General features: G+C 41.9%; 1 protein-coding gene and 1 long non-coding RNA gene across 2 annotated transcripts in view; one reads left to right on the forward strand and one right to left on the reverse strand.

Moving 5' to 3' along the window:
* Positions 1-24,615, forward strand: part of LOC126190953 (tubulin beta chain) — an 82,508-nt gene that overhangs the window by 56,558 nt on the left and 1,335 nt on the right. The window lies entirely within an intron of this gene.
* The window catches only part of LOC126190955 (uncharacterized), a 58,974-nt gene that overhangs the window by 9,773 nt on the left and 24,586 nt on the right, over positions 1-24,615 (reverse strand). Inside the window, exon 2 of the long non-coding RNA XR_007538301.1 lies at positions 24,120-24,231. This is a non-coding gene — a long non-coding RNA (uncharacterized LOC126190955). The remainder of the gene's footprint in view (positions 1-24,119; positions 24,232-24,615) is intronic.

The following is a 24,615-nucleotide window of genomic DNA, read 5'->3' on the forward strand; positions in this document are numbered from 1 at the left end:
CTGAGTTTCTTGCTTCGTGTTTAATGGGAGCATAAGAAGACCTTTGCACCAGAGAGCATAAATCCAATTTGAACTCTAGATAAGGTAGCAAAGTCTACATGAAAATTATTTTTGTCTCTTCTATTGTTATTTTGTTGATCACAGTTTATTTGAAACTGACTTTTTTGAGCAGCAACAAAAATCAGTAGGAGTAAATGTATTTTGAGTGTTAGAACTTCAAGATCATTATAAATTCTCTGGCTGGTTCTCAAATTGACTAACTTGTATTTAAAGAGCTTTTATCTGCAGCATACAACCTATTACCTTCTTACAAGTCAAACATCCTCAATGATGGCAGGAAGCATAAGGAGTAAAAATAAACAAAATGGGTGTTCTGGATTCAATCAATGATCTCACTACTCATTCCTTTTGTTGAATAAACACTTTTTTGCACTACCACAGAGGATGATTCTGTAAGACAACCAGGAATGAAAACATACAAAATAAGACAACACATTTGTCTTTAGCTGAACCCAGTGAGTTTATCTATATGTTGACTCACTTTTCAAGAGTTATCCAACTAGACCCCAAGGAAATTTGCTCACAGTATTTCATGCAGAGTACAATTAGTAAGGTGCACTTCAGGTGCTAAAGAAAGGTCATTTTTGGTTGTTTGAAATAGTGTATGCATCTTTGTGAAATTGAGATTTAAAGTGATTGTTTTTGGGAATCAGATATCGTTATTAGAAAAAGAGTAGCTAATCATGAAGCTTCAGGCTGATTTGGCAGTAGCACAAGAAGAATTACCACAATTGTGACCTAGAGTTTGAAGTAGTAATGTTAAGAATGGTTCAGATGGCTGGATTTCACTCAAGCTTTCCAAGTCAGTGAAATAATATAGTTGGTGCTACAATGCTAATAACTTCAGTGCTTTGGAGATGAAGCATTCAAACTACCTAAGACGTTCAGAAGCACACACATAGGTACAGGTACACTTGCAGAGAGAGATAGAGATAAATGGACTGTGGTGTCATTAGCCACATGCCCCATGCTAGAAGTGTCACTTCATAATTCATAGGTTGGCACCAAATATTCCACACCCTGCTGCCAGAGGCACCTACATAGCGACCATGGCCACTGGCTGACAGCTGCCCTCCTCAGCTGAGGGTATACCGCAAGTTATCAACAGTCCACTAAATATTGTGTTATATGCCTCTCTCTGCCAGTGATTTCAGGGTATTATGGTCTTGGCTAAGGACTTGAATCTGTCTGGATTGTACTTAGGAACTGCCTGCAATTGTGGACTGATGAAACAGATATTAAGGTACAAACTAAGACTACTTCTACATCTACATCTACATGGATACTCTGCAAATCACACTTAAGTGTCCAGGAGAGGGTTCATCAAACCACCTTCACAATAATTCTCTATTATTCCACTGTCAAACAGCATGCGGAAAAACAAACATTTACGTCTTTCTGTGCAAGCTCTGATTTCCCATACTTTATTATAATGATCATTTCTCCTATGTAGGATGACATCAACAAAATATTTTTGCATTCAGAGGAGAAAGTTGGTGATTGAAATTTCATGAGAAGATCCCGCTGCACTGAGAAATGTCTTTGCTTTAATGATGTCCATTCCAAATCTTGTATCATGTCCTTGGCACCTTCTCCCCTGTTTCTCAATAATGCAAAATGTGCTGTCCTCCTTTGAACCTCCTCAATGTAGTCTGTTCATTCTTTCTGGTAAGGATCCCCCAATGTGCAGCAGTACTCCAAAAGAGGACAGAGAACACAATGTAAGCAGTCTCCTTTGTAGATATGTTACATTTTCTAAGTTTTCTGCCAATAAAATGCAGTCATTGGTTTGCCTTCCACACATAATTTTCTATGTGTTCTCTCCAATTTAAGTTGTTTGTAATTGTAATTCCTAGGTATTTAACTCAATTTATCATCTTTAGATTTGATTGATTTATTGTGTAACAGAAGTTTTACATATTTCTTTTAGCACTCATCACTGATGATCTCTCAACTTCCATTATTTAGGATCAACTGCCAGTTTGTGAGCTATACAGGTATCTTATCTAAATCTTAGGTATCTTATCTAAATCTCCCCCCCCCCCTGGTACCCCCCACCACCAACCCCACCCGCCACCCACGCCATGAACCATGGACCTTGCCATTGGTGGGGAGGCTTGTGTGCCTCAGCAATACAGATAGCTGTACTGTAGATGCAGTCATAATGGAGGCATCAGACAAACATGTGGTTCCTGAAGAGGGGCAGCAGCCTTTCAATAGTTGCAATGGCAAAAGTATGGATGATTGGCTGATCTTGTAAGATCATCCAAAATGTCCTTGCAGTCCTGGTTACTGCGAACGGTTGAAAGCAAGGGGAAACTACAGCCATAATTTTTCCCAAGAACATGCAGCTCTACTGTATGGTTAAATGATACTGCCACCCTCTTGTATAAAATATTCTGAAGGTAAAATAATCCCCCATTTAGATCTCTGGGTGGAGACTACTCAGGAGGATGTCGTTATCAGGTGTTCTATGGATTATGGATTGGAGCATGGAATGTCAGGTCACTCAATTGAACAGGTAGGTTAGAAAATTTAAAAAGGGAAATGGATAGGTTAAAGTTAGATATAGTGGAAGTTAGTGAAGTTTGGTGGCAGGAGGAATAGGACCTCTGGTCAGGTGAATGTGTGTTGTGGTCTTCAGTCCAGAGACAGGTTTGAGGCAGCTCTTTATGGTACCCTATCCTATGCAAACCTCTTCATCTCCGAGTAACTACTGCAACCTACATCATTCTGAATCTGCTTAGTGTATTCATTTCATGGTCTCCCTCTACGATTTTTACCCTCCACGCTTCCCTCCAATACTAAATTGGTGATCCCTTGATGCCTCAGAACATGTCCTACCAACTGATCTCTTCTTTTAGTCAGGTTGTGCCACAAAGTCCTCTTCTCCCCAATTCTGTTCAGTACCTCCTCATTGGTTATGTGATCTACCCATCTAATCTTCAGCATTCTTCTGTAGTACCACATTTCGAAAGCTTCTATTCTCTTCCTGTCTAAACTATTTATTGTCCATGTTTCACTTCCATACATGGCTACACTCAACACAAATACTTTCAGAAAAGTCTTCCTGACACTTGAGAACCAAATAGGTCAGATTACAAATGATTTAGAAGTGGAGGTAGAAACCAAGTGTGCAGTAGTGGTGGAGGAAAAACTGGTAAAAATAAATAAAAATGTTGATTCAGAATTGGCTGAAATAGAGAAAAAGATGGAAGAGGTACAAAATCTAAAGTATAGTGTATGTAGTGTCCCAAACAGTCCTTCATTTGTTAACTGTAAGAAATTTATTAAATTTTGAACTATATGGGGAAGATGCTTATGGATGGGCAGTTCAGGTAGCTGATAGCTGTACTTTGTGGCATAACTTTAAGAAAACATTTTTAGATGGACATTGGTCCAAAGCGAAGCAGCAGAGAATTTTGAGTGATTTTTGGGGAGGAGAGAGATTGACTCTAGGAAGGGTACTGTGAAAGGTTTCTGTCATATTTGGATAAACAAACTGAAATATTTGGACAAAGGGCTAGGTATTGAATCAATAACTATGGGTTTGGAAACTAAGTTGCCTCAGAAAGTTAGAGAATTGCTTGTACCTGCCCTTAGGGGTAATATTAGTCATTTCTTGAATTATGTTGATAAAGTGGAAAGGGTGAAGCCCTCAGTGGAAGATCGTAGGAGGAATTTTGATGACAATAATCAATCAGGGTGAGTATTTCAGGTAAATAGGATGAACAGGACTAATTGTAGTAGAAATTCAAGTAACGGTTGGGTAGATAGCCAGAATGGGCACAGAAATGGTAGGAGAAATTCAAGTAACAGAAATGGAGGAGATGATTTTAACTCTGTATCGAACCATTTAAACTAGATAATGCTCCAGCTTTGGCTCACACTAGAGCACGTAGTGATAAAGATCTACTTGTGTATAAATGTGCTGTAATCACAGATAAGGGTAATGTAAATGACAGGAGTAAGATGAGTGTAATTTCTAATTCTAGTGAGATGTTGAATGATGGTGTGGGTAGCAATGCTTAACACATAAAAGAGGAGGAACTTACTACAATGTGCATCGTTTAGACAAATAATTCAGCCTAACTCTTGTAGTAGAAGAAACTGTTAAAAAGATGGAATTTTTCAATGTATTCAGTTAATTTAATGAATTAAGTTCTAATTGTAATCTCTGTAAATTAAACAACAAACAATGTGGAGTTTAAGTGCCTATTATTGTGATGAAATATAAGGGCCTAAATTTTGGTCTCAAGACAGTCAGTCCACAGCCAAGTTTCAGACGAGGAACCCGTATTGGTTAGACCAACAACAAACAATGCATCAACTTAACTGTGAAATAAGTGTAACACAATTACGCCATGTGTTAAAACAATGACAGTGTCTGTTCAATACATACTGTATTATGTGGCAAGAACTGTGTGGTAGGTTTTTACTGCTCATAGATGTTCAACAGTAAACTATTGTAGCATTATGTGGATGTTTGCCTGCAACCTATTAATGAGGCCTATCGAAAGTTAAACAATAGTGCACTGGCTGTATAACTGTGTATTATTTGGGGAGGGGGGGGGGAGGGGGGGGGAGTTGTGAACAGTGAAAGTAAAGAACTGTGAAATGCAACTGTCGGCTACATTATTTAAAGTAGTCAGTGTTGAACTTCCACTCCCCATTATTCAGCCAGTATCACAACGCAGTACATTGATACCAAGGACTATCAAAGAAGAAATAAAGCAGGCAAATGTCACAGGCTGTCTTCATGAGAACTGGCAGACAAGTCAAGTGCCAGTTCCCCCAAGTACCAAGGACTAACAGTTTTTAAAAAAAGGAGGGGGCTAATGTGGTTGCATCGTGGATTGACCACACTGGTACTATCACAACAAGTGAGCACACTTGTCTTTGACAATAAAGAACAGCCTTTGCTTCAGTATGCATGTTTATCTCTCTGCAAAAGTACATAGTGCAAGTGTGAATAAATGTTATCCATTGTTAACTACACAGTTATCTATGAGAAAATTACCTATCCTATGGATTTTACCAAAGTGTCACTCTCTCAGCTTTGTGATAAACCTTGGGTGAAGCATTCTGTGAAACATGTTACAACAAAGCTCAGAATATTTGTAGTATACAAAAACATTCTCACATGAGTGTGACTGATGCATCACCCCTCACTCTTTTACATCTGAATGCTTTTGGTAAGGGTCTGCTTGCACATATAATTGCCAAAAGCATCCAATCTGAGCAAAGTAGTAGTCATCTTAACTCAGTGATATCCATCATGTTTCCTAGGACTCTTTTTTAGCAAATTTGTCCAAATGACAAGAGCTTCAGTTTAGAAATTGTTGTGATTGAAACGGAAACTAGCAAAACTAAGTACTACACATTGGAAAAAGCCATGAGTATTAAAGAAAACACATTTAGTGTCTTTTAACCAAGTATAAGAAGTCTCATTAATAAAAAGGATTGATTTGCAATATCTATACAGGAAAACAAAAGAGCAGATGTAACATTAGAGATGTATTATGCTTATCAGCAGATTACATAGAAGTCACTAAATTGAGCATAAGAACTTGCCCCCCTTCTAACAGCCGTGTACCGCAAGTCTCTAGAGGAACGGAAGGTTCCAAATGATTGGAAAAGAGCACAGGTAGTCCCAGTCTTCAAGAAGGGTCGTCGAGCAGATGCGCAAAACTATAGACCTATATCTCTGACGTCGATCTGTTGTAGAATTTTAGAACATGTTTTTTGCTCGAATATCATGTCGTTTTTGGAAACTCAGAATCTACTATGTAGGAATCAACATGGATTCCGGAAACAGCGATCGTGTGAGACCCAACTCGCTTTATTTGTTCATGAGACCCAGAAAATATTAGATACAGGCTCCCAGGTAGATGCTATTTTCCTTGACTTCCGGAAGGCGTTCGATACAGTTCCGCACTGTCGCCTGATAAACAAAGTAAGAGCCTACGGAATATCAGACCAGCTGTGTGGCTGGATTGAAGAGTTTTTAGCAAACAGAACGCAGCATGTTGTTATCAACGGAGAGACGTCTACAGACGTTAAAGTAACCTCTGGTGTGCCACAGGGGAGTGTTATGGGACCATTGCTTTTCACAATATATATAAATGACCTAGTAGATAGTGTCGGAAGTTCCATGCGGCTTTTCGCGGATGATGCTGTAGTATACAGAGAAGTTGCAGCATTAGAAAATTGTAGCGAAATGCAGGAAGATCTGCAGCGGATAGGCACTTGGTGCAGGGAGTGGCAACTGACCCTTAACATAGACAAATGTAATGTATTGCGAATACATAGAAAGATGGATCCTTTATTGTATGATTATATGATAGCGGAACAAACACTGGTAACAGTTACTTCTGTAAAATATCTGGGAGTATGCGTGCGGAATGATTTGAAGTGGAATGATCATATAAAATTAATTGTTGGTAAGGCGGGTACCAGGTTGAGATTCATTGGGAGAGTCCTTAGAAAATGTAGTCCATCAACAAAGGAGGTGGCTTACAAAACACTCGTTCGACCTATACTTGAGTATTGCTCATCAGTGTGGGATCCGTACCAGATCGGGTTGACGGAGGAGATAGAGAAGATTCAAAGAAGAGCGGCGCGTTTCGTCACAGGGTTATTTGGTAACCGTGATAGCATTACGGAGATGTTTAACAAACTCAAGTGGCGGACTCTGCAAGAGAGGCGCTCTGCTTCGCGGTGTAGCTTGCTCGCCAGGTTTCGAGAGGGTGCGTTTCTGGATGAGGTATCGAATATATTGCTTCCCCCTACTTATACCTCCCGAGGAGATCACGAATGTAAAATTAGAGAGATTAGAGCGCGCACAGAGGCTTTCAGACAGTCGTTCTTCCCGCGAACCATACGCGACTGGAACAGGAAAGGGAGGTAATGACAGTGGCACGTAAAGTGCCCTCCGCCACACACCGTTGGGTGGCTTGCGGAGTATAAATGTAGATGTAGATGTAGATACTGATGGATGCAAGATAATGTTATGCTTCAGTATAACCAGGAAGAAGAAAGTGAGAATGGCTATGAATTTAAAAAAATTAAATTTAAAAAAAGGTCCTTCAGCTAGATGACTATGCTGTGCTGCAATGATGGATTAAGAAACACTGACAGTTTACAAGCCATCAGCAAACACCTCTGCGTAACAATTGCAACCTGCATCCATATTAACCTACATCTACATGAGTATCTTACAATTCACAATTAAGTGCCTGGCCAGAGGAGTCATCGAACCACTTTCAAGCAATTTCTCTACTGTTCCACTCTCAAACACATACCTGATAAACAAAAATTAAATCTTTATGTGTGAGCTTTGATTTCTCTTATTTTAATATGATTATTATTTTCCCTTTGTAGGTGGGCACCAACGAACACTGAGGAGAAAGTTGGTGACTCAAACTTCATGAGATCATGTCAAAACAAAATATGCCTTTGTTTTAATTATTATCACCCCAATTTGTGTATCATATCCATGGCACTCTCTCCCCTGTTTCATGATAGTACAAAACAAGCTGTCTTTCTTTGAATTTTTTAAATGTCCTCTATTAATCCTATCTGATGCAGATCCCACACAGCACAGCAATACACCAGAAGAGGGTGGCCAAGCATAGTGTAAACGGTCTCTTCAGTGAACCTGTTGCATTTTTGAAGCGTTCTGCCAATAAATCACAGTCTTTGGTTCTCCCTCACTACAATGTAATCTATGTGATCATTCCAATTTAAGTTATTTGTAATTGTAATAACTAAATATTTAGTTGAATTTACAGCATTTACAGTTGTTTGATTTGCTGTGTAATTGAAATTTAATGGATTCCTTTTTGTGTTATGACTTCACTTTTCTCATTGTTTAGAGTCAATTGCCAGTTTTCATGGCATACAGATACCTTATCTAAATCATTCTGCAACTGCATTTGACCTTTTGATGACTTTACTAGACAGTAAATGACAGCATCATCTGCACAGAATATAGATGTATAAGTACAGCTGGCCATACTTCTTGACAAAGAATTGAGACAGTTTTGAATAATGTGGTACTGTGGAAGATTCATCTGACCTATCAACTCACTCATGGAATGCACACTTCAGAGATTGCAATGCTTATTTAATTTTATTAATTAATTTGTTTCAGATTCGAGTGATCTGTTTGCAAATACATTATAGAATATGGAACACATCACTGGGAGTTCTGGTGGAAGAATAATTTTCATTCCTACCATAAACCACCTGCACTTCATACAGGGATTAACAAGTTCCTGTCCTGTTGCATTCGTACAAGGACAAGGAAAAATGGACTGACTGTATGCTTCAGTACATGCCCTAATTTCACTTCTATTATTCTCAAAATGTTTTTATAAACACATTAATGCAATTTGCAACAAGTGGTTGGAGTTTCTCAAAATGTTTTTATAAACACATTAATGCAATTTGCAACAAGTGGTTGGAGTTTAAGGCCCGAATAGCATCTTCACTTAATTTCAGTGTCAACAGAGCACAGGTTCTCCGAGAAATTTGTGTCCACTTTTGACTTTGTACAATTAGGAAAATAAATAGTTAATTCTATCCCTCCTTCGAAGCTGCCAAAATATGTTGCCAGTACTGTATTGATTCACTTCAGTATCGTGTCTTTTTCAGTTATGAAGCCATGACTGATGTGAGTGGACACACACTGTTGAGGAGTGATTTGTTACATCTGTGGGGTGCACAGATGTCAACAGACATGCAAAAGTAACAGAGATAATGAGTAAGTTTAGAGATCACTTTGGCAAAACTCCGCCTCACAAGGCACTCCTACTTGATTGGAAGAAATGTGGTTTCATTTCAGGCAGCATCAAAAGCAAGCCGCATAGTGGATATAAGATAACGTGAGAGGAAATGTGTGCCACTGTGGCTCAATGAAGTGAGTGGTCTTTAATAAAATCCATTTGCGAAAGAGCAACTGAACTTAGTTTTGCAAGACCACATGAAAAAAGATTTAAGAATGAAAGCATTTAGACCAGTGTTTGTGAATGGATTTAGACCAATGTTTGTGACTGAATTACCTGATGACAGCATGGAGCAATGATGAATGGGCAATATATCCTAGTTCAGACAGGAGGGAAAATCATTTTTTTGTCACATGAAAAATGTCATTATGAGTGTGAGCTGGAAAGAAATGTTATGATATAGACCAGGATGCAATCATGAAACTTCTTTATACACTATTTTTTTAAAGGTTACATGAATACTAAACCATATTTTGACATGTTTCAAATATGGTTAATACCACAGCTTAACAGAAAGGGAATCATAGATTCTACATGGTTGCAGCAGGACTGAGCTCTAGTACACACTGACTTTTGGTTATGCAAGTTCTTTGATGAGCAGTTTTGAGACTTCTGGATAGTATGTGGTTCAGAACCATCTCCACCCTCATTGAAATTGCCACCATGATCTTACCATACCAGACAACTCATTATGGGGAGTAATTAAATCCTCTGTGGCTCATTGTTGGTACATGGCTGATGACGAATTACTTGGAAGTGTTGATGAAGCGTAACTTCAAAGATGTTCTGCAATATGTCAAGGAGGGCAGGGAGAAACACAGACCTCTGTGTAAAGCACAATAGCACACACACAGATCCTTTGGATGTATAGCTCTTACATGTCAGAACTCCAGTTCAAGATACTGTTTTGATAAAGAGACATGGGAACTTCTTAGACACACAGTAATTCAGGCATCAGTCTAATCCACTTGTGCCCATCTATCTACCATTGTCTAGTGTTATTGATTACAGAATAAAAGCTTCTCCACTGTTCAATGATATGTTGTTCATACTGTTCTAAGCAAAAGCTTCTGGGCAACAACATGGCTGTTAATCCTCTGACTGCCGTTGATGATTTATCTCATCATGCTCTTCTGTTCCCCAAGTGCTATTGATGAGTTTAAGCATGGGCTCTGGATTTTTGGTGACCACTGTTGATGAGATAACTTGAACCTCCTTGCCATCCCATGATACTAATGACAGTATGGCCACACCACCACTCAGGTACCTGCACTGTTGATGAGTTCAAGTGTATAGTGGATTTGCTGTCCCTTATCTGATTAGTTTTTCATAGTTCTGGTGCCTAAGGTGTATTTGTACACTTTATCTATTATGATCTCATTGAACTACATTCTATTTCACTTTACATCTTACTATTCATCAGGATGGACATATTCATCAGGATGGACATCAGAAGGTTTTTATCATCAGATATTCTATTGAGGAAAGGCAACAGTGAGGATAAATTATTCAGTTTTAATTAGACAGTTCCTCTACAGGTTTCAAAAGCAACAGTCCTGAGCCATCTACATCAGCAAGTGTAACACTACAGTCTCATGTCTCAACAAGAATGAAATTGGCAGTTAGTCCGAATCTAAAAGTGATAGCAAAACACAGTTTAGTGACAAATGTGAATGCAACAAAATTATTTTTGTCCACTTAATCACACAATTCATGATTCACCTTTAGGACACAACTGTTAACTAGGGAAAGATCCAATAATTCTGTCATTTCTGAAAGAACATATTGTGCAGACAAATTCACAGACCAGAGGTTTGAAGTGTCATGATCTATTTTGTAAGTGAAATCAACAAAAATAAAAATACAGCATATCCTGTGTCAGATAGACAAATATAATAAATGATCATCTATGTATGATTTTGAACTATTTTTATATTAATAAAAATGCCCATACACCTTGATTTCCATTGCCTTAAAGACATTATTGCACAAAAAATGTACTGTTTTCATGCATTTCCATAAACTGTTCAGGCAGGTACCCATCTTTCACTTTGTGGCTGACTTTGGATGAATTACTGTGCCAGAAAACACATATGAAAAGATGAAGATTTCAGATTATATATGCCTGGTCTGAAAAGTTACATTCAGGTTATGAAATATTACTGACTGTGTGACAGAAAACTATGTTGCCTGTTTTCAGTGGACAAGTAGTGATCAGAAATATAAGTGACACATTACTGTTATAACCTTTAATCACCAATAATTGTGTGGATATTCAAACACACTCACTTAGAAACAATAGCTGGTTACATGATAACAACTCAGTATCTCTCATTCGACTGACATGCCGTGACATGTGGCCAGCGCCGTTCGTAGCTAGGTGGCGCTCCCGTGCTCAGCCAAGTTGCGGAGTGCCTCTATCGCCGTTTGTGCGTACTGTCATGGTGGCACTGTTAAATGTCGTGGCACTGTCACAACACTTTTCTCTCCTTGAAAAAAAAAACATTCACTTCCTTGGAGACATGGACAGTGCGTCCATGGCCTCTTGTGAGGCCCTGAGTAGATCCCGCGGAGAGACACGAGAGCATGGTCGAAAATGTCCAGGACGGAAGCTCGTGCATGGAACGTGCCTCCTGGATGAGATGATGGGTGAAAACTCCGGAGCAGCATCTATAGGTGTCATGGACCTGGGGGTGTGCCCCAGCGAGATGGGTCCCGGAGAAGGTGGCGTCGCGACTGTGGCAGGTTCCGGCATACTTTGAAACGGTAGTGACGTCGGCTGCATCAACACGTACGGCAGATCGGCAGCAGCGACAGGACGGGCTTCTCGGGCTGGTGGAGGCAAAGGAAGGGGTGGTGGCACCGGCGTGGCCACCACTCGTGGGCGCATCTGGTCGTAATGGCGAACAACCATGCCGTCGTCCGTACGTATTTCACAAAGCCGGCAGCCGCGAAGAGCCTTGACCACCCCTGGAATCCATTTAGGGCAAGATCCATACCTTCGTGCCCACACGTCGGCACCCACCGAGTATTTACCCGCACTAGGGGACACAGCACAAGACCTGACAGGGTGAAGCAGGTGCAGTAGAGTGCGCGGTTGGCAGCCATGCAAGAGTTCAGCAGGGCTGCGATCACCCAGAGGCGTGAAGCGATAAGAACTCAGAAACTGCAGCAGAGCGTCATCTGTGGAAAAATCACTAAGGAATTTTTTCATCTGGCTTTTGAAAGTGCGGACAAGGCGCTCGACCTCCCCATTCGATTGCGGATGGAAGGGCGGTGCTGTAACATGATGAACCCCTTGTCCAGTACAAAAATCATGGAAGGCCTGCGAAGAGAACTGAGGGCCATTGTCTGTGACGATCGTGGATGGAAGCCCTTCTAGCGCAAAGATTTTGGACAAAGCCAGCGTCATCGCCGCAGTGGTGGGTGACGGACATCGAACAACAAACGGAAACTTCGAGAAGGCATCAATCAACAGTAGCCAATAAGTACCGAGGAAGGGGCCGGCAAAGTCAGCATGCACCCGTTCCCATGGCTGCGCCGGATCAGTCCACGGAGAGGGCATTGTACGAGGTGCAGCCAGTTGTTGAGCACACTGACCACATGCAGCAACCATGTGGGCGATGTCCAAATCAATACCGGGCCAATAAACGTGTCTGCGGGCCAGGGACTTAGTCCGAGAAATCCCCCAATGGTCTTCATGCAACAGTTTGAGAACAGCTTCGCGAAGAGAGGCTGGCACCACGACCCGTGGAGATATGCCATCCGTGGCCAGAAGAACAACACCATCATGAACAGACAGATGAAGGCGCAAGGCATGGTAGTTGCGAAGGGGATCTGATGCCCGGCCCTTGGTCCTGTCCGGCCAACCCTGTTCAACAAAACCGATCACCTGACACAGGACCGGGTCCTGCGCAGTAGCCAACACAACCTGCGAACCTGTAAGTGGAAAACCCTCGACCACACGACGTTCTTCCTGATCAATGTGGAAACAGAGTAGTTCATCACGATCGAAAACCGTGTCAGGGCCCATTGGCAATCGCGACAATGCGTCAGCGTTGGCGTGCTGGGCCGTGGGGCGATAGTGAATCTCATAGTGAAAACAAGACAAGTATAAGGCCCAACGTTGCAGGCAGTGAGCTGCCTTATCCGGAGGCGACGCTGATGGGCTGAACAGAGAGACCAGCGGCTTGTGGTCGTTGATGAGGTGAAACTTAGAACCATACAAAAAAACGCTGAACTTTTTTAGAGCATAAATGATAGCGAGCACCTCCTTTTCGATTTGAGAGTAACGCCATTGCGCATCGTTGAGGGTCTTGGAAGCATAGGCGATGGGTCGTTCCAACCAATCCTCATACCGATGGGCGAGAACAGCCCCTAGGCCATACTGTGACGCGTCAGTCGCCAGAACCAAGTGCTGACCCGAACGGAATGTGGCAAGACAAGGCGCCGACTGCAAATGAGCCTTCAGGCAGACAAAAGCCTGCTCACACTCATCGGACCAACAGAAAGGGACATTTTTGCGTAACAGCTGATGCAGAGGATGAGTTACCGCCGCCGCGGATGGAATGAATTTGTGATGGTAAGCAATCTTGCCTAGAAACGCCTGAAGTTCTTTGACCGTAGACGGCCGGGGTAGAGGGGTAATGGCCGCAACATGCTGACGTAGAGGACGTATACCCTCACGGGACAAGTGGAAACCAAGATACACAATGGAGGGTTGGAAGAACTGTGACTTGTCCAGATTGCACTTCAACCCAGCCGAATGCAAAACCCAAAACAGTGAACGCAAATTGTGAAGGTGCTCCTCAGTGGAGGCTTCCGTGACAACAATGTCATCCAGGTAGTTTATGCAGCTGGGAACGAAAGCCGTGAGCTGTTCCAAAAACCATTGAAAAATGGCCGGCGTGCTAGCGACGCCAAATGGTAACCGCTGGTACTGATACAACCCACAAGGAGTGTTGATGACGAGAAATTCCTTGGAAGAAGCATCCAACGGCAACTGATGGTATGCCTCCGATAAGTCAAGTTTGGAAAAGAACTGGCCCCCAGCGAGCTTGGTAAATAACTCCTCAGGACGGGGGAGAGGATAAGTGTCAATGAGGCTTTGAGCGTTGACGGTGGCTTTAAAATCACCACACAATCGCTGATTCCCATTTGGTTTAGAAACCACCACGATTGGCGATGCCCATTCGCTGGAGGTAACAGGAAGGAGAATCCCTGAAGCTGTTAACATGTCTATCTCAGCCCTGACATGTGCACGCAACGCCACCGGAATAGGGCGTGCCCGGAAAAACTTAGGGCGAGCTGTAGGTTTAAGAGTAATGTGGGCTTCAAAATCCATGGCAAGGCCCAGACCAGCAGAGAACACAGACGAAAATTCAGAACACAATCCATCCAGCTGTTGATACGGAATATCCTCAGATATGAGGTGCACAGCATCATCAATGGAGAACCCGAACAACTGGAAAGCATCATAACCGAGCAGGTTTTCAGTGCCCACATGATCCACCACATAAAACGTGAGGGGCCTAACAACAGACTTGTAGGCAGTGGAAGCATCAAACTGGCCAATGATAGGAATTTTCTGTTTATTATAAGTTCTCAGATTTCGCGTAACTGGAGACAAGGGAGGGGAGCCCAACTCCAAATACGTGCAAGAATTAATGAGAGTTACTGCAGAGCCAGTGTCTACTTGCATGCGAATGTCTTTATCCAGAACACGAACAGTAACAAACAACTTATTTGTTTGAGAAAGCACACATTTAACATCCATGTCCGATGCCTCGTCCTTGTCAACAGAAACTTTAGGGGACTGGCACACAGAAGCAATGTGGCCTTTTTTCCTACATGAATTACACATGGCCCAACATTTTGGACACACAGCCCTGTCATGCTGTACAAAACAACGTGGACAAGAAGGAAGTGCGGAACAAACCTGCTTCTGTGGTTGCTGTTGTCGCTGCGAGCATTGCGGCCCAACGCGACGTTGTTTACGCGAGTGAACCGCCACCACATCTTCATTCTCCTGTGAAACAGGCAAATTGTCTGTGTCGAAAGTTGACTGTAAAGCGCCTACATCACACCACGCATCTATTTGTGCGCCAGCAGCGTGAGACACTTCAAAGGATTGAGCGATGCTTAGAACTTCTGACAACGACGGGTTTGGTAGTTGTAGGGCACGTTGCCAAACTTCTTTATCAGGAGCAAGCCATAGAATAGCATCCCTAACCACTGAATCAGCATAAGACTCATGATGAGTGTCCGTGACAAACTGACATTTCCTACTCAGACCGTGTAGTTCCGCCGCCCAAGCCCGGTAAGATTGATGGGGCTGTTTACGGCACTGGTAGAACGCCACGCGGGCGGCAACAATGTGGGTGTTTTTTCGGTAATAATTAGACAATAAGTCACACATTTCTTGGAAGGACAGAGAGGCAGGTTCCCGCAGAGGGGCTAACTGAGATAGCAGCTGATAGATCCATGGGGAAATCCAAGATAGAAATAACAACTTACACATAGGAGTGTCAACAATGCCGAAAGCCAAGAAATGTTGCCGCAAATGCTTCTCATAATCCTCCCAGTCTTCAGCGGCCTCGTCGTAAGGAGGGAATGGAGGCAGAGAAGGGAAAGACAGACGATGAGTAAGCTACGTTGACAACGCCTGAATAGCAGCCGTCAGCTGTGTTTGTTGTGCCTGAATAGCAGCCATCAGCTGTGATTGTTGTTCAATGAGCGCTTGCATAAGCTGTTCCATGTCTACCCCGTCACAAACACACACATCCACAACGCAGTGAAAATATCCGACCTCGTCGCCAAAAAGTGTTATAACCTTTAATCACCAATAATTGCATGGATATTCAAACACACTCACTTAGAAACAATAGCTGGTTACATGAAAACAACTCAGTATCTCTCATTCGACTGCCGTGCCGTGACATGCGGCCGGTGCCGTTCGTAGTTAGGTGGCGCTCCCGCGCTCAGCCGAGTTGCGGAGCGCCTCTATCGCCGTTTGTGCGTAGTGTCGTGGCAGCACTGTTAAATGTCGTGGCACTGTCACAACAATTACCAAATTTTCTGTAAGAAGAGAGTTGTTTCATAGATGTATTGCTTGCGGGGTGTACTTATTATAGATAGGCTATCTGTCCACCTCCAATGATTAAGCACTCAATCAATTTGGTGAAAAACCATTCATGAAACTACTAAATAAGTCTCATGATATAATAACATTGAAATTTAAAAAATCTCATGAAACAATAACAGTGGAGTTAAAAAGCTTTCAATGTGGCTCAAAATAAATGCCAATACATGAATGATATTACAGACAATCAGTATATTTCATTCATTGGGCAGTGTATCATGATGCTTTTTAATTTCAAAAATACTATAAAGGAAAACAGTATCACTGATGGCTTTCATCACTCACATGTAATGGAACAGTATTGTAATCTGGACAGACAATGTGCAATCCAAAAATATCTACTTATTTAAGATCAAATTTGTTTATTCCTTTATTTAGTAAAATGAAGAATGCATGCACTACATTACATATTATGAATTTATAGCTATGAAGGGGTACTGAACTACTTCTATGTACTGAAAGTGACACATAACAATCAGAATTGGTTACCAAAATTGCATCATGAACTATTGGAGGATAAGCCAGCTTTAAATCTCCGCAGATCTGTATCAAGTGTTAATTCACATACAGTCCTCAAATTCAGAAAATAATTTTACATTTGCAGTGTTCCTCATGCTGGTGACAAATCTTAGAGCAATAGAAGGAGACACAACAGAAAGCACTCAAGGAGTGCTCAGCACAAGGTGAAGCAGGAAACTGTGGTAGCTCTGGCTGAGGTAGATGCTTAGATACAGGCCATTAAGCACATTAGGTGACAATGATACAAAACTCAGTTAGGGATGTAGTACACATGTCTGAAGCACCCAAAAAATTAAACCTAAAACAGATACGCCAGCAGATATTTTTTCCAGTCTTTTGTAGCTGAAGTCACATGCTTTAGTTGATTGGTAGTAAAAATGGCCATCATTCTTTTGAAAGAACTATTCTGCCATTTGAATGGAGTACTTTTGGGAAAATATTGGAAAACCTAAATCTAGTTAGTAGGATGAGAATTTCAGTGCTAGTACTTCTGGATACAAGTTCAGTGTATTAAACACTATACCACCTTACACAGTAAAATTTTGACCAATCATTGTGACTGGTTTTAGTACTTTCATGACACTTTAATTTCATAGTTACATAATTAGTAGCATATCTGATCATGTGTGACTGCTTTGCTGAAATCTCTCTGTTGGAATAACCAAACTAGTTGTCCTTTTGCAATGTGTTGCAAGATACAGAATTGCTACAACGTGAATTCTCCTTCTGGTGTGTGTGTTTTCAAGGCAAACATCATTATGTATTTTGCTGACTGCAGCAGCTGTGCTTTCATCATTCGGATGAATACATAATTATATTTTTTCTTCTTTTATTTTCTTGATTTAGTCAAATAATTGGTTTCTCACATAAATATTGGGGCTGTTCAGAAAGTATCTACTTTTATTTCTAAAGTTAATTTTTGCTCAGATACAATTGTTTGGCACTAGTCATCTTCAAAGTAGTCCCCTTTAGCTTCTACACACCTCTCATAATGCTGCTAACATTGCTGGAAAGCCTCCTTTGATATGGGGCACAGCTGCTTCATCAAATTCTGAATAATGTCTTCCCTGTTCTGAAATCTGGCCCCTTTCAGAGTCTTTTTGAGTTTAGTGAAAAGCCAGGAGTCACTCAGTGCAAAGTCAGGAGAATAGGGAGGCTGACAAACCATAGTTGTGCTGCATTTGGTCAAAAAATTAACTTAGAATGATGAGTGGGTGCATTGTTGTGATGAAGGTACCAACTGCCTGGTGCCCACAAATCCAGCCTTTGCACCTCACTACTTACTGCTTTACGAAGGCAACCCAGAACCTTTTGACAGTACTCTTTATTGACAAGAGTACCTCCTGCGGTGTACTCGAGATGGGCCAGACCATCTGAGTAAAAAAAGACAGTCAGGATGACTTTCACATTGCTTTGGACCTGTCTTGCTTTTTTAGGTCTCAGGGATGATGCATGCTTCCATTATAATGACTGAAACTTTGTTTCTGGGCTGTATCCATTAACACAGAACTCATCCCAGTGATCACTGTGTTAAGACAGTTGGGATGGCTGTTCACAGTATCCAGCACGTCCTGTGTGATCTTTGAATAAAGGTGCTTCTGCTCGGTTGTTAGCAGCTTTGGCACAAATTTTGGTATGATCCTTCTGAGGTTCAAATGTCCTGTTAAAATGTAATGAATGGAGCCAATACTAATTTTAACCTCATCTGCAAGTTCTCTAATCTTGCTCTGTCAATCCTGCATTGCTAGGATCCTTACATGATCAATAACAACCTCACTTACAAATGTTGAAGGCCGTACCTGCTGCCGTTGGATAAGCAGCTGCCAGCAGCAAATTCTATACTCTTAGCTCACTTATTTGTTACATAGTTTAATTCTTAATTTCTTTGCGTGTTTTTGGTACTTGCCTTGTTTAATTCATAAATTTCGGGTGTATTATAGTACTTGAGAGTTGTAGCATTGCGTTTTAGTACCTGAATAGTGTAAATTTGCATAGTCGTCTGTCTTCTGTTTTTGTTTTGAACGGCCAGTGTCGGTTGGTCACAGCCAGTGTGCTCCCTGCCGCCGATGGATAAGCAGCTGCCAGCAGCAAGTCGTATACTCTTAGCTCACTTATTTGTTACATAGTTTAATTCTTAATTTCTTTGCGTGTTTTTGGTACTTGCATTGTTTAATTCATAAAATTTGGGCGTATTATAATATTTGAGAGTTGTAGCATCGCGTTTTAGTACCTGAATAGTGTAAAATCGCGTAGTCTCCTTCCGGTGCTGAGCACTGTGTCAGCAGTGCGCAAGTAGCAGCATTACTGCATTTACTAGCCAATCTTGTATTTTAATAACTGTTTAAATTTTGTGTCAAATTGTTTGTGCTCTCTGTAGATTAGTTCAGACGTTCTTTGCACAACAGTTTTTAGCATGGATAGGGACTGCAACTGCTGTGTTCGGATGCAGGCTAAGTTGGCATCCCTTCGCTCCCAGCTTCAGGCAGTGTTGGCTTCGGTCACACAGCTTGAGGCTGTTGCCAATGGGCATCACTGTGGGGGTCCGGATGGGGGTTTGTCGGGGACGGCCAGCTCGTCCCACGCATCCCCCGATCAGACTACGGCTGTGGCTGCCCGAGATACTGCCCACATTGAGGCTGATCCCTCACCTGTGGTAGAGTGGGAGGTCGTCTCGAAGTGTGGCAGGGGGCGAAAGACATTCCGGAGGGCTGAACGGAAGGCCTCACCAGTTTGTCTGACGAACCGGTTTCAGGCTCTGTCTCAGGCTGATACTGATCTTCGGCCGGACATGGCTGCTTGTCCTGTTCCAGAGGTTGCCCCTCAGTCTGCAAGATCTGGGCAATCACAGAGGGTGGGCTTACTGGTAGTTGGGAGCTCCAGCGTCAAGCGCGTAATGGGGCCCCTTAGGGATATGGCAGCAAGAGAGGAAAAGAAAACCAATGTGCACTCCGTGTGCATACCGGGAGGAGTCATTCCAGATGTGGAAAGGGTCCTTCCGGATGCCATGAAGGGTACAGGGTGCACCCATCTGCAGGTGGTCGCTCATTTTGGCACCAATGATGTGTGTCGCTATGGATCGGAGGAAATCCTCTCTGGCTTCCGGCAGCTATCTGATTTGGTGAAGACTGACAGTCTCGCTAGCGGGATGAAAGCAGAGCTCACCATCTGCAGCATCGTCGACAGGACTGACTGCAGACATTTGGTACAGAGCCAAGTGGAGGGTCTGAATCAGAGGCTGAGACGGTTCTGCGACCGTGTGGGCTGCAGATTCCTTGACTTGCGCCATAGGGTGGTGGGGTTTCGGGTTCCGCTGGATAGGTCAGGAGTCCACTACAAGCAGCAAGTGGCTACACGGGTAGCAGGGTTTGTGTGGCATGGACTGGGCGGTTTTTTAGGTTAGATGGCCTCGGGCAAGTACAGAAAGGGCAACAGCCTCAAAGAGTGTGGGGCGAAGTCAGGACATGCGGGGACCAAGCAGCAATCGTTATTGTAATTGTAAACTGTCGAAGCTGCGTTGGTAAAGTACCGGAACTTCAAGTGCTGATAGAAAGCACCGAAGCTGAAATCGTTATAGGTACAGAAAGCTGGCTGAAGCCAGAAATAAATTCTGCCGAAATTTTTACAAAGGCACAGACGGTGTTTAGAAAGGATAGATTGCATGCAATCGGTGGTGGCGTGTTTGTCGCTGTTAGTAGTAGTTTATCCTGTAGTGAAGTAGAAGTGGATAGTTCCTGTGAATTATTATGGATGGAGGTTACACTCAACAACTGAGCTAGGTTAATAATTGGCTCCTTTTACTGACCTCCCGACTCAGCAGCATTAGTGGCAGTACAACTGAGAGAAAATTTGGAATACATTTCACATAAACTTTCTCAGCATGTTATAGTCTTAGGTGGAGATTTCAATATACCAGATATAGACTGGGACACTCAGATGTTTAGGACGGGTGGTAGGGACAGAGCATCGAGTGACATTATACTGAGTGCACTATCCGAAAATTACCTCGAGCAATTAAACAGAGAACCGACTCGTGGAGATAACATCTTGGACCCACTAACAACAAACAGACCTGAACTTTTCGACTCTGTAAGTGCAGAACAGGGAATCAGCGATCATAAGGCCGTTGCAGCATCCCTGAATGTGGAAGTTAATGGGAATATAAAAAAAGGGAGGAAGGTTTATCTATTTAGCAAGAGTAATAGAAGGCAGATTTCAGACTACCTAACAGATCAAAACGAAAATTTCTGTTCCGACACTGACAATGTTCAGTGTTTATGGAAAAAGTTCAAGGCAATCATAAAATGCATTTTAGACAGGTACGTAAAATTGTGAGGGATGGGAAAAACCCACCGTGGTTCAACAACAAAGTTAGGAAACTACTGCAAAAGCAAAGAGAGCTTCACTCCAAGTTTAAAAAGCAGCCAAAACCTCTCAGACAAATAGAAGCTAAACGATGTAAAAGTTAGCGTAAGAAGGGCTATGCGTGAAGCGTTCAGTGAATTCGAAAGTAAAATTCTATGTACCGACTTGACAGAAAATCCTAGGAAGTTCTGGTCTTATGTTAAATCAGTAAGTGGCTCGAAACAGCATATCCAGACACTCCGGGATGATGATGGCATTGAAACAGAGGATGACACATGTAAAGCTGAAATACTAAACACCTTTTTCCAAAGCTGTTTCACAGAGGAAGACCGCACTGCAGTTCCTTCTCTAAATCCTCGCACCAACGAAAAAATGGCTGACATTGAAATAAGTGTCCAAGGAATAGAAAAGCAACTGGAATCACTCAACAGAGGAAAGTCCACTGGACCTGACGGGATACCAATTCGATTCTACACAGAGTAAACGAAAGAACTTGCCCCCCTTCTAACAGCTGTGTACCGCAAGTCTCTAGAGGAACGGAAGGTTCCAAATGATTGGAAAAGAGCACAGGTAGTCCCAGTCTTCAAGAAGGGTCGTCGAGCAGATGTGCAAAACTATAGACCTATATCTCTGACGTCGATCTGTTGTAGAATTTTAGAACATGTTTTTTGCTTGAGTATCATGTTGTTTTTGGAAACCCAGAATCTACTCTGTAGGAATCAACATGGATTCCGGAAACAGCGATCGTGTGAGACCCAACTCGCTTTATTTGTTCATGAGACCCAGAAAATATTAGATACAGGCTCCCAGGTAGATGCTATTTTCCTTGACTTCTGGAAGGCATTCGATACAGTTCCACACTGTCGCCTGATAAACAAAGTAAGAGCCTACGGAATATCAGACCAGCTGTGTGGCTGGATTGAAGAGTTTTTAGAAAACAGAACACAGCATGTTGTTATCAATGGAGAGACGTCTACAGACGTTAAAGTAGCCTCTGGCGTGCCACAGGGGAGTGTTATGGGACCATTGCTTTTCACAATATATATAAATGACCTATTAGATAGTGTCAGAAGTTCCATGCGGCTTTTCGCGGATGATGCTGTAGTGTAGAGAGAAGTTGCAGCATTAGAAAATTGTAGCGAAATGCAGGAAGATCTGCAGCAGATAGGCACTTGGTGCAGGGAGTGGCAGCTGACCCTTAACATAGACAAATGTAATGTATTGCGAATAGATAGAAAGAAGGATCCTTTATTGTATGATTATATGATAGCGGAACAAACACTGGTAGCAGTTACTTCTGTAAAATATCTGGGAGTATGCGTGCGGAATGATTTTAAGTGGAATGATCATATAAAATTAATTGTTGGTAAGGCGGGTACCAGGTTGAGATTCATTGGGAGAGTCCTTAGAAAATGTAGTCCATCAACAAAGGAGGTTGCTTACAAAACACTCGTTCGACCTATACTTGAGTATTGCTCATCAGTGTGGGATCTGCACCAGATCGGGTTGACGGAGGAGATAGAGAAGATCCAAAGAAGAGCAGCGTGTTATTTGGTAACCATGATAGCGTTACGGAGATGTTTAGCAAACTCAAGTGGCAGACTCTGCAAGAGAGGCGCTCTGCATCACGGTGTAGCTTGCTCGCCAGGTTTTGAGAGGGTGCGTTTCTGGATGAGGTATCGAATATATTGCTACCCCCTACTTATACCTCCCGAGGAGATCACGAATGTAAAATTAGAGAGATTCAAGCGCGCATGGAGGCTTTCAGACAGTCGTTCTTCCCGCGAACCATACGCGACTGGAACAGAAAAGGAAGGTAATGACAGTAGTGCATATAAAATCATTAATGATAGAGTAACTGTTTTCTATTAAATAAGTTCTGAGAGATTTTTTAAAAATATTCTTCTCGTTTATCACTCTCAAGTTTGAAAGTAGATTTTCTAGGGCTTTTGGGCCTGCATATGATGGCATTGTTTTGTATTTCATGGAATTTTGTATGGGCTCATGGAAGAGGTCCCATTTCTTTGTGTTGTGGTTGTGTTGTGTCTTGTTATTTTGAGTATCAGGAGAATATTTGAATTTTGTCCAACACAGAAGCTTGTGTAGGTCAGTGATGGCCATGGTGTGCCAAACTTCACACAGCTGGGTGTGCAAGCCAAGGCTGTGCATGAAATGCCTTTGTTCAATCCTTCCTGGAAGTACTTGGTACAACATGACATTTAATTTAGTTTGTATGAATACATGGGGTCCGGTCTTTTGGATATTCCCAAAAGGCCAGACATCACACATTCATATAATGAATTTGTTCAGTAGGCAATGAATCCACAACCTTCAGTGCAGATGCAGATTTATGTTTGACCTCCACCAGGAATCTAAAATTAGCAAGCAAGGAGGACATGGATGGAGACTGTGAATAGGTAGTGCTATGTGGGAGTTAGTCAGCTGGGGAGCATGCTGAGACAGTCCATGTACTCGTGGTAAACTCTGTGTCTAGGCAGTACAACGGTTAATGGAACTGCTTTGTAAGCAGAAGATCCTGAGCTTGAGTCCTGGTCCAACATACATTTTCACTCATCACTGCTGGTTCTGCATAAAGCTCTGATGCAAGTGATATCATTAGTTCCTTCAATTTAATTCCTCCCCCTCCACCTTCAGTTTACATAATTTCATTTAATATTGTGGGGTAGCATTTTCGGTTGGTGCAATTCTCTTTAGTTCAGCAGAATCGTGGTGTCAGCATTGTTTACCCTTCACTATTTGTTTATGGTATGAAGGACAGTCACAGGTCCAGGGAGTGTTGCCACAAAAAGAAGCAGTCTATCATCACAAGCGTTTAAACTTGAATGGGAATGACAGAAGAGAGGGATGAGAATTCTCAGTATGTATTATGCGGTCGCACAAGTAAGGGGTATCCCAAATTTGCTAGGAAGCTATATTACAATACCATGCAGAAAGAATTTAAAGGTTTAATTGACAATGAAAGAGCAAAGAATTACAATGATTGAAAGATGGGATTCATTGTTCAGTACATTAAGGAGTACTTTGTGCTAAATTTGCAGGCATGCAGCATGTGAAGATATTGTTAGTATAAATAGCAAAATATCTGAAGTACACATACTGCTCCACTGTCAGTTTCAACTGTTTTTAATGAAACTGAATGAAGAGTATGAATATTTTATATATTACTGCAAAGTACATTGGTTAAGTCAAGGGGTAAGCCTGAAATGATATTTCAATTTAAAACTCACTTTTGTTGCATTTATGAAGGAAAAAGTGCATTTTAAGGGGACTTGACTGCACACATCCAATAGTAAGACACTGAAAGATGAGGAACAACTTCTGGATTTCGTGGAGATACATCTGAAAAGAAAATAATATTATAGAAGAGGAACATTTTGACAAACATGATTCAGTTCCATAAGCTCACTGTTGTTATAAAAGGACATGATGTTTGAAGAATTCATTGTGGCCTTGAAAGAATTACAAAGATAGTTTCCCAAATATTTAGAGGACACTGTCAATCTTACATCTGTTTTTGAACTGTTTTTGAGACCCTTTGTTCTTTCAGATAAAAGCACCCCTGTGCATGTACAGATGTAAACGATTGATCTGCAAGGTAATTCCCAATTTAATGACAAATCCTTTTACAGTACAACTGTCCAGGATATCTACATTGCATCCCTCAGATAGTTTTTCTACATCTCTGTAATGAGATGATCGACATATTTGTGTAAAAGGCTTTTT

The sequence above is a fragment of the Schistocerca cancellata genome, chromosome 6 (genome assembly GCF_023864275.1).
Source record: "Schistocerca cancellata isolate TAMUIC-IGC-003103 chromosome 6, iqSchCanc2.1, whole genome shotgun sequence".
Classification (NCBI taxonomy): Eukaryota; Metazoa; Arthropoda; class Insecta; order Orthoptera; family Acrididae; genus Schistocerca; species Schistocerca cancellata.